This window comes from Salvia hispanica, chromosome 2, assembly GCF_029641045.1.
Source record: "Salvia hispanica isolate PSC_SH4W2 chromosome 2, Shi_PSC_v1, whole genome shotgun sequence".
Lineage (NCBI taxonomy): Eukaryota > Viridiplantae > Streptophyta > Magnoliopsida > Lamiales > Lamiaceae > Salvia > Salvia hispanica.
The window spans coordinates 31,848,869-31,860,754 of NC_142693.1; the positions used below are offsets into that span (position 1 = coordinate 31,848,869).

General features: G+C 37.0%; 1 long non-coding RNA gene and 1 pseudogene across 1 annotated transcript; both read right to left on the reverse strand.

Moving 5' to 3' along the window:
• Positions 1-1,152: 1,152 nt before the first annotated feature.
• LOC125192695 (uncharacterized) lies at positions 1,153-4,979 on the reverse strand (annotated as a pseudogene).
• A 261-nt stretch (positions 4,980-5,240) lies between these two features.
• LOC148932188 (uncharacterized) lies at positions 5,241-9,378 on the reverse strand. Its single transcript, XR_016134988.1, has 3 exons — positions 5,779-9,378; positions 5,610-5,695; positions 5,241-5,537 (listed from the first exon to the last, which is right to left on the reverse strand). It is a non-coding gene; the product is annotated as an uncharacterized LOC148932188 (long non-coding RNA).
• Between the last annotated feature and the right edge of the window lie 2,508 nt (positions 9,379-11,886).

Below are 11,886 nucleotides of genomic sequence, written 5' to 3' on the forward strand. Positions count from 1 at the left end.
AGTGAGTCATCTTTAATAGGACGAAGGGAGTAGTAATACTTTCTCCATCTAATTATAAGTTATTAATTTTCTTTTTTGGTTGTCCACTTGTCCCACTACAAGTGGTTCATTTCTATTTTTAACTAAAAATACGATTGTCTAATCACTCTATTACTTTATCCTCTATGCTACTTTAATTACTCTATTACTTTATCCTCTATGCTACTTTAATTTCTTCGGTAATTATCATTTTCTTAAATACAGAAAAGAACTGAATCACATATGGTGGGATGAAGGAAGTTATTTTTTTTACTCCCTCCGTCCAAAAAAATAGGGCACGTTTGTCATTTTTGATTGTCCACGAAAAATAGGCACATTCAAAAAAAGGAAAGTTTTCAATATCTTCTTTCTTACTAATAATATGAACTCCACATTCTACTAACACTGCTTCTCTCTTACTTTTTTCCCTTTTCTCTTAGTTTTAACCCTTATCTCTTACTTTATCAATTCTACATTAAAAGTTAAAACCCGTGTTATTCACAAAATGCACTATTTTTCGTAGACGGAGGGAGTATTATTTATATTTGGTCTTGTATTCAACATTTCGGACAACCACGCGACACAGCCACAAAGTCATCTATCCTTCCATAATTGTGATTATTAGGCTTTTCTCATTAATTGCTATCAATTTTATAAAAATCGGATGGAAACTTGATCATTCGGGAGTAATTGTCTGAGAAAAATACTTCCCATGAATCATTCACTGTAGTTTCCACAGTGGGGTGAAATGTAGGTTTCGTTATGCAAGCCAATTATGCTTCAACTTTCAAACTAACCTTGATTGATCAACTGAAGCTCGAATTCACTCCAATTATTCAATAGGTAGAATTTAGTTTTCTATTTGAGTGTTGCAATGTTTAAATAGTGATATTATCTTGTTTTGCGGTGAGTGTAACTAATATCTGAAATTAAGTTGGAAATGCAACACAAAAGCCAAATTGAGAAACCTTAGTGAAGAATATAAATGATGAGATATCATAATACGAGGCATATACTACTGAGTCCATTTTCAGCAATCAATACCAAATCCACCACTGAATTAGAGATTCTATATATGAGAAATAAGTTACTGTACAATTTTTTCTGAAATATATTGCATCTTTCATTTCTATTTTCAGCACCCCTGCTTTCATGCATAATAGTAAGATGCAACATCAGTTGATTTCATCTCTGAGAGTGTTGCGATTTGGTTTCGCTGAGGCACAGCTCGAGATCTTGTACAACTGTCCGCATCTCTGGACGATAATAAGTTTCATCTCGAAGGCACAATTGAGCAACTTTAGCCATCTGTTTTTAAAAGAAATCACCATATTCATGAGACATGAAATCAAATGCAAGAAACTTGCCAGATAAACAAGTTATTTACCTTCTCAACTACCCTGCTTGGGTAGTCTGCTTTTAATCTAGCATCTACAATCTTGTGTACCTTTTTTTAATCAAGCTGTGGTAGTGCCTGGAGTCATATTATATTAAAACATCACACAATATAAACGAAACTAAGACGCGTTGAGAAAGAAGTTGTTGCCTGCATACCCATGACACAAGGTGACGCTGCTCTGCTTGTCGTGTGTTATCAACTAATTTACTACCTGTCAAGAGCTCAAGGAGAACCTCACCAAAGTTGTATACATCATTGCTCTCAGAGAAATCATGCAATACAAAAGGTTTACGCTCACTCACAGATGGTTTTGGCCCACACTGGAGCCATCGAGTCCATAGAAAAGGATCAATTATCTTCGCAGTTTCATCATCACAAAGTATAACATTGTTGGATCTGATGTTGTGATGGATCAATCCCGCATCATGAATGTAGCGTAATCCCCTTGCGACATCAATAGCTATTTGGATTCTTTGGGACCATAATAAAGCCGGATATGGGTTTGAGCTTGAACCTATGTCTTGTTGTTTATGAAGAATGTCGTGTAGGGACCCTCGTGGAGAACAATCATATGCCAAGACCGGCTCACGGCCATGAAAATCGTAAACAACTAGTTTGGCCATGTTCTCATGCTTCAACCTAGATAATGATTTTGCCATGGGTTTCAACTAACATAAGTCATTCCATATTAAACTTTTCATCCAGATAGGCCAATCTTTAGCTATAGCCAAACCTCTATTATAAACCCATGCTTTAGCATTAAGCGGAGCCTTTGAACTGTTGCGTCCTCTCCATTTTTCAGGACTCTTGTAAATCCATTAGACATCCTATGCTTGTTATGAACATCATCTTTAAAGAAGATATTCCTTTTACCGAATAGAATGACAGGGACATCTAACATATATCTTTCGGTGCCAGCCTCATTGTAATCCTCTTGAGTTGGTCCTGTTGAAATAACTCACAGCGAATATCAAGATCATTCACATCCAATATTTGTAAATTGTGTATACATAGAAAGAATTCACTTTTACCATCTTGTGAGTGTTGTGATTTGGTTTCGCGAAGGCACAGCTCGAGATCTTGTACAACTTCAACCATCTTTGGACGATAATATTCTCGAAGGCACAGTTGAGCAACTTTAGCCATCTGTTTTTTTTAAAAAAATCATCATAATCATGAAATTAAATGCAAGAAACTTATCAGATAAACAAGTTATTTACCTTCTCAACTGCCTTGGGCGGGTAGTCTCCTTCTAATCTAGCATCCACAATCTTGTGTACTTTGTTTGAACTGAGCTGTTGTAATGCCTGGTGAATATCATTTGAAAACATCACACGTAATATACACGAAACATAGACACATTTTGAAAGAAGTTGTTGTGCTGCATACCCATGGCACATGATGCTGCTCTGCTCGTCGTGTGTTGTAAACTATTTCACTACCTGTTAATAGTTCGAGGATAATCTTACCAAAGTTGTAAACATCATTTTCCTGAGTGTGATTATGCGAAGTCTCATCCACAATTTAAATTGCCTCACACTGCGGGCATGGAGTCCATAGAAAAGGATCAATTATCTTAGCGGTTTCATCATCACAAAGTAAAACATTCCTGGATCTGATGTTATCATGGATCAATCCCCTGTCATGAATGTAGCATAATCCCTTTGCGACCCCTAGAGCGATTTGGATTCTTTGTGACCATGATAAAGCCGGATATCGCTTTGAGTTTGAGCCTATGCTTTGCAGTTCATGAAGAATGTCATGTAGGGACGCTCGTGGAGCATAATCATACGCCAAGATCTGCTGACGGCCATCCAAATTGTAAACAACTAGTTCGACCACATTCTCATGCTTCAGCCAAGAAATTAATGGAGTTGAAATCTACAAAACCATGTGTTACGGCAACATTAGGCATTCCTTAATAGTAAACTTTTTCATGCAGATAAACGAATATAGCTAGTATGTAGTTATTCCAAATCATTACTCTAAAATTATTCTTTGGCATGTAGTCGAGCCTTTCAATTGATGCATCCTCCCCGTATTCCACAACTCCTTGGAATCCATTATACACGAGGCTAAAATAAATATCATAAATGGCCTCTGGTTGACTGAACTTTGTTTCACCAAATAGAATGAAAGGGACATAGTCTTCTTGCATGCCAGTGGCATGGATGGCCTTTGGCAGCTTATCAACTTCAACCTCATTTTGATCCTTTGCTGTTGATCCTGTGTCACCATAACCAACACAAAGAAGATCAAGATCAATCATTACAACTTGTACATCTTACAATTTTAAATTATCTGTACACAGAAAGATCTTATACATACCAGCTAGTGGAAAGGCTTTTTTAATGGCAGGGGCAAGGGTGGCCTTTGACAGCTTGTCAACTTGGACCTCATTTTGATCCTTTGGAGTTGATCCTGTATGACCATAACCAACCAACACAAAGAATATCAAGATCATTCGTCACAACTTTTATATGCAATATTTGTATAGTACGTACAAGTAGAAAGAATTCACATTTACCAGATGGTATAACTCTATTCCAGAATGGCCAAAATTGTAACTTTTGTGTTGATGTCCCTTTTCTCTCCTGCTGTTCAAGGGATAAATCAAGCTGTGCCACAACTCGAGTCATTGTGAGTCGTTTCTTCGGATCAACATGCAAACATCTTTTAACAACCCGACAAATGTCTTGAGGCAATCTTCCGAGATATCTCCCTTCAAATTTGAAGCTACAATCTGGTCTGCTTTTCCGTTTCGAATATTATCTTGAGCCCATATGCTCATACACACCTCATTCTCTCCAAGCTTTTCCTCAACCGCGCGTCTTCCACTCAATACCTCCAACAATATTATACCAAACGCGTAAGTGTCACTTCCCTTTGTAAGTAAACCCGTTGTAAAGTAACTTGGATCAAAATACCCAAATGAACCCTTAACATTTGTAAAGACATGGCTCTGCAACATATCATGTCCTAAATGTTTGGCCAACCCAAAATCTGAAACCTTAGCTGTGAAATTTTCATCCAAAAGGATGTTTGAAGGCTTGACATCACGATGTATAATGGAGCAACCCGAGTGTAGTCCAAACCTCGGCCAGCTCCAATACATATCTTAAGGCATTGATCCCACGAGAGTGTCGACTGATTGTAGAGGTGATCAGCCAGCGTCCCCTTCGACATGTAGTCATAAACAAGAATCATCTCTGCAGTACCCAATCAGAGACTAGATTACGATGGCGGAACTGAATCAGTGTTTCACTCTCCGCCGCAAATTCTGTCTGGCCTTGGCCTTGGCCTTTCCCTTGACTCAGATTTGATGCTAGCCGCCGCTTTATGGCCACAGAAACTGACTCGTTATCAATGAGGCCTTTGTAGACCTTCCCAAATCCACCATTTCCGATCAAATGTTCGTCGCTGAAATCTCCTGTGGCTAACTGGATTTCGGCTAGGGAGAATTGACGGCAGAGTTGCTCAGCCATTGATGATGTCATATTTTGAGCTCAATTTGGTTGTCACGATATCAATTAGTTGGAGCAAAACATAAGAATGTCAATGGCACGAAAAGCTAGTTGTTACGTTTCTTAATCTAAACAGAACAACTATATCATGTGTTGCTGCGTAAGAAAAGCTTTGATCATTTAATGAGAACGTGAATGGCTATGTTTAGTAGATGGAATGGCAAGAAATGCAAGACTACCTCTATGTGTAGAGTCTGAAGCCTAAAACATCACAATTCGTTATATTATTGGATGTATATTTGGACTGTGAATCATTAAACTCAATTCCTATGGAGACTGGAGTAGTAAACACAGAAATATTAGCCAATAGCCCAATACTATTTAAAATACTAGCATAACATTCATAAAGAAAATAAAATATCCAAAAAATTTATCCAACAGATTAGAAATGAAATGAAATGAGCATGAAGTAATTTCTCTCATTTCGGATGGCGTCTATCTTCATCTCCCCTGCATTCATGCATATATATTAAGAAAAATCGAGTCTCAGTTGATTTGGTTTCGCCAAGGCACAGCTCAAGTTCTTGTTCAACTTTAACCATCTTTCGATGATAATATCCTTCATCTCCAAGTCACGATTCAGCAACTTTAGCCATCTGTTTATTAAGTAAAGCATCGTAATCATGAAATCAAATGCAACAAACTTATCAGATATACAACTTATTTACCTTCTAACTGCCTCGAGCGGGTACTCTCCTATTAATCTAGCATCCACAATCTCGTGTACCTTGTCTGACCCGAGCTGTGGTAATGCCTGGTTTCACATTATTTTAAAACATCACACGTAAAGTACATGAAACTAAGAAAAATTCAGAAAGAAGTTGCTGTGCTGCATACCCATGACACATAACGCTGCTCTGCTCGCTGTGTATTATAGTATTTTACTACCTGTCAAGAGCTCGAGGAGAATCTTACCAAAGTTGTAAACATCATTTTTTCTGAGTGTGATTATGCAATAGATGAGGATCACACTCATCCACATATAACATTTGCCTCACACTGGGGCCTGGGGGCTTGAGTCCATAGAAAAGGATCCATCATAATGTTATGATGGATCATTTCCTTGTCATGATCGTGAATGTAGCATAATCCCCTTGTGACTCCAAGAGCGATTTGGATTCTTTGACACCATGATAAAGTTGGATATGTGTTTGAGCTTTAATCTATGACTTGATGTTCATGAAGCAGAATGAGCATAATCATATGACACGACCTGCTCCAGGCCATACAAATTGTAAACAACAAGTTCGACCACATTCTCTGCTAATATATAGCTATTGTCAAACCTCTGCTATATATTCATCCCTTGGCATGTAGTGGAGATTTTTAAATTCTATTTTTGCATCCTAAGTAGAATGAAAGGAACATCTTCTTTCATGGCAGTGGCATGGAATTCCAATGGCTGACTGGATCTCGGCTAGTGAAAATTGACGACGTAACGTGGATGATGTCATTTTTTCAGCTAATATTAGTGATTTTTATGTAGCCGGCTAGAACTAGAAGCAGCACAATGGCACTCCAGAAGGTATACTAAATAGCCTAATAGGGGGGACATATCATTATCTGAATTTCTGGCATGTCATTAGTTTGTACATGTAAACCAAAAAATATCAATTTTAATCAGAAAAAGCTATACTAAGTACAACTCCCTTAGTCCCATTACATATGGTACACATGGAAAATGGCACCGAATTTTATGAAATGTTATTTTATATGTTAGATAGAGAGAGAAAATAGTATATTTATATTAACATGAGAGAGAGATTGTCACGCCCCGCCCTTACTAAGGATAGAAAGGACGAGTTATCGCGACTGAGTGAATCTCAGTCTTTACTTTAAAATATCGAGAAAACACTAAAATCATTTCAATCACAAACTTTCGACTCATCTCCAAGTCTTTTTTAACATTATTTCAAAACACAACCATTTCTCCTTGAGTTCTTTGAAAAACTGTCATATCTGTTATTTCTGGTGCCGTGAAGGTGGCCACCTCCCACGGTCACAATAACCGGCCAACCCGCTCGATGACTCACGGTCCATGGTGTACACTAGTCAAAGTAGGGATGCTACCCATACTGAGACTCGAATTCGATTAACTATACGTGGCAACAACCACTTCGGATAGGTCCCATAGACCACATCAGAACTATACATGAACTGGGAATGTGGCCACATTTCAAGTCCACTAGACCGGCCAACTCGAAAGATGGCTCTCGATCCACATGTTGTGTACACTAGCCTGGGTGGACACTCTCCACACTCAGACCCGAATTCGATTATAAAATAACTGGTCTAGTAGGGATGCTCCCCTTGCTAGACAAACAGATAGACATTTCTCAAGAATAAAATATGGCATGGCAAAAATATTTCTATCCTCATTTCCTTTCAAAACCAGTTCGAAACATAACCCATGTTTATTGGTCAACACCGAGCATCGAATAACATCATATCAACCAAGTCGAATATCGTATAACTTCATATCGGCAAGGCCGAGCGATTCACAATCCATAGCAACACATGACAATCACTTCCACTTTAAGCACACATATATCGCATTGTCATGGGTTAAAAATAATATTTTCAATCACACCAATTTCACTATAAAGATAGACTTGGCACATAATTCGTATTTAAACCGAAAGCCCACAGTAAAACTTTTAGTTCGAAAGCCCACCTCGTTCGTTTAAAACGACACCACACTTGAGTATTTCCTCATTCCGAACTTAGAGTCTCACGGAACAGCTCCCTTTAGATCACAAAGTAATAACACAACAATCAGCGCGATAAAATTAGTAATTAGAATGAATGCATGCACCCTAATTAAAGTCTTTTATCTCGTTTCTCGGTTTTTCGCATATTTTCGATTATTCGGCGGCCGCCTAAGGCGTTGCGTGCGACGCCGGTTGGCCGCTCACGCCCATATTTCCTCTGTTGGCTCCTCGTATTTTCCTCCACGACGTTGAAATAAATTCCCAAAATTATATAAGCGCATAATTAAATTATCGCAACTATTTCCCTTGGCATTATTCTGGAATTAATTAGATAATTCCCCGCAATTTAAATTAATTATTGGCCCAAGATGTAATTATTTCCCCCACCTTATATCTCCATAATAAATTAAGGAGGCCCAAACAAAACAATTAGCAACCCACCCTTATTCCTCCAATTAAAAGAAATGAGCCCAAACCAAGAAAAATAAAGTGGCCCAAATCATACTCCCTTCTCAAAACTGTCGGTTCCTCCCTTCTCTCTCTCAACTCATTTCATCCTCCCAAAACGCCGATCCCCAATTCGCAAAATTTGCACTCTGCCCTCCGGCTTACCCCACGCCGCCGGCCGCCGCCTCCTCTCTCCTTCGCCGATTCGGCGCCGCGGTATCACAGCGTCTACTTCTGCCACCGTTGGCCGTCAAATCGACGTCACAGTTCCAGCCACGGTTGCTGCCTCCGTCGCGTGGTCAGCCCCTGCTGCGATTCGCGCCGCTGCTGCCTGCACGAAGCCGGAAGCCACCGTCCTTCGCCGAGCCGCTCTCGAATCGCCACGATTCCAAACCGAACAGCCCCGACTCACCCCGAAGATAAGTTCTTTTACAAAGTTATATTCTTTCGCGTTTTAAATTTTCAATTCGCAGCACGGGGTTGCAATTTGTGATGTTCGATTCATTTGGGTTCGATTCATTGTTGATTATTGTTGATTGAATTATTACTTGTGGGAGTTATATGTGATGGTATGCTATGTGTAACAACGGTCAAAGGGGAGGGATTATACTTTCGTGATTGTGAAGGATGAAAGGCCGAAAGGAACGGTCCTTGAACTCGGCAGATTCAAATCTGTGGACACAATGTTGCATATGCTTGAAATTGGAATGAAACTGAGGAGCTTGAGTTATGAATTGGTGAATAAAAAGATTTACCTTGGCTTGTATGAGATTGGAACAAAAGACGGCAGTCCTTCTACTCTCTCTCGGCTCTCTCTTTCTCTCAAATGTTTTGCTAGGAATTTGCAGATTTTGAGTGTGAGGAGAAGTGAAACCACCGTGAATATATGAGTGAGTGTAATCAGGGGATTAATTGGGATTTAAAACCAATTAATTGGGCAATTCATGGCTGATATATATTGTAATTGACCACCATGATTAGTAGTTAATTTGGGTGTTTAATTCCGCAGGTAACGGCTCGGTTAAGGAGCTGGAGAGATTTCTTGAAGAATCATAATTCACGTTGGGATCAGATTTCTGCAAATCTAGCAGATTTCTGCAAATCTGCGTGAAGAAGAAGGAATAAAGATTGGGCTCAAAGGTCTCCGACTTATTTTAATTGTTTGGACTCATTAGAATGTAGCCCAAAACTTGTGTACTTATTTATTTGATTTTGGACTTCCATTATTTTCCATGGCCCAAAGCCTTTTTGTAAAATAAAATATTGGACTTTATTTTATTGAGAAGCCCAAATATTTACTTTACTTTTCCCATCTCTTCTACTCCCTCCGTTTCTTCATAGTTGAGGCGGAATTTTTCGGCACGGAGTTTTAGAAATGAATGTTAAGACGTGTTAAATATATAGATAAAAAAGTAAGAGGGAGGAAAAGGTAGAGAGAATAAAATATAAAGTGAATAAAGTACATAGAATAAAGTAAGAGAGGATAAAGTAAGAAAGAGAAAAAAGTTGACATAAATGGAAATGACTCAACTATGAAGAAACTTCCCGAAATAGAAAAATGACTCAACTATGAAGAAACGGAGGGAGTATTAATTAAAGTTCATGAAAAACTCTCGCCCAACGCACAATTAATATTTAGTGTTGTTCTAAATATTAATTCTTCAAAATCGATCCTTGATTTTAACCACGCGAGAAATTAAATTTTATTTTCTTTTGTTTACTTCAGAAATTCCATCTTAAAGCACCATCTCGCATCCCAATCCGAAAAATTTTATTATCCGAAAATCGTGGGTGTTACAGAGATTTTTCTAAAAAAAAAATTAGTCAATACACCAAAATACCTGTTTTGCTATGGTGCAAACAAAAGAGAACTATATTTTTTGTCCATGGACATTGCACTAATATCATCCACTATCCACGGTCCCTATTCTTTAAAATTACCACCAGACTTGATATTGATATAATATCTCTAGAAAAACTTTTGCACTTTTAAGATTTTTTTTGGGACTAAAATGGCCTATAAGAGCTATTTATTTATGTTTTTTTATGAGAGAGAGATCACCCTTCGGCTACACTTAGTTCATTTATTAATGTTGAATTTTTCCAATAGAAGTCGTCAAGGAATGTGCAAACAATTGTTCGTTATGGCACATACTTACAAATTGGGAAAAGATAATCGTACATAATTGTACATGTACATAATATTTTAAAAAATTTTAGATTTAAGTGAATTTAATTAAAAATTAGTTTTGTTATTTATTGTAATATATGTAGCAATAACAAAGAAGTGATATAGAAATTTTATGTCGAATCGTAGCATGATTTCGACTATGATTTGAATTAATATACAATATTTAGTAGAAAATATATATTTTATTAAATATACAAATATTTAAGTATGAATTTTAAATCTTTCTTGAAGTGTTGCAAAATGATTAGTATGAAATTTATTTTAAATCAATTAATGTTTATAAAATGATTTTCAATGTAAAATGTTTAAAAAAGTTCGGTTATGTACATACGTATACGTACGTTTATCACTACTCTTAAAAATTAATGAATAAACTAAAGTGACGGTTCTTCCTGTCATAGACAAAGACATAAATAACCCTTGTAGGCTAAAGAGTATTTTGGTCCAAAAAATTTGTAAAATTGCAAAAGTTCTCTTCCAGTGATATTAATGCAATGTACAAAAACTAAAAATGTAGAAAGAGAGAAGGAAACCCATTAATTTTTTTTAATGTGTTGTATAGCAAAAAATCATTCCATTATGAACTATGTAGAACAATTTTAATTTCTCCATGGCTATATCTTGTCTTTAAAAATGAAAACTTTTATAATTTTTATAATGACATGAGTTTTAATGTATAATTAGTAAAAATTAAGATAGATAAAAAGAGTTATAGAAATATTTTGGTGAAAAATGAGTCACGTCTCATTAAAATGAAAAAATAATAAGTTTTCTAAGAAAAAGGTTTTAATTTTAAAATACGGATTAAAATGAAAATAAGTTTTGTTTTTCAATGACGGTAGTAGTACTAGTATATATGCCTTAATTTCAAAATAAAGATAAAGGGGGAGGGGGAGAAATTAAAGTGGAAATGTGTGCAAAGAAAAGTATAAAATGCCATATATAGCTTGTTGGCATTCAAGTTAAAAGAAAATTGAAAATATGCAAAATGAAGAAAACGATCAAACATTAAAGTCTAGGGACCACCCATAACTTTAAACTCCAGGTACCGCATACATGCAAACCTCCAACTCGGGATATTTTTGTAGTCCACTCCTAAAATTATCTCCCGTTTTTATTTACGAAAAAGGCACGAGAAGTACTTATAAAGCTACAGATAGTACATGCGAATTCTTTAAAAGTTCACGAGAATGACTTAACGCAGAAAGGGCTGGAGAGCTTTCTACCATGTGTTGAGATGAAGGACTTGTCCCACCTGTTTAGAGGTGGGGATAATATATATGTTTATGCTTTGGAATGTCTTACACCCGTTCAAGAATGCAGTGTAAAGCGGGCCCATGGTGGAGCAAAATCATCCACTAAGATATTGACCATGTTCGGCGCGCCAAGACAATGGTCCTGAATTCTACAAAGCCATGTGTTAAAAGATATATTTGTCATTCCAAATAAATAAACCTTTTCATCCGTAAAAAAAATACTTATATTGCTATTGCCATACCTCAGCTATAGCTTTATGCTTTGGGATATGGCAGACACATTCGATTAGTGCTTCCAGAAATGCTTTTAAGCATAAGAATGCCATTAAATGTCCACGAA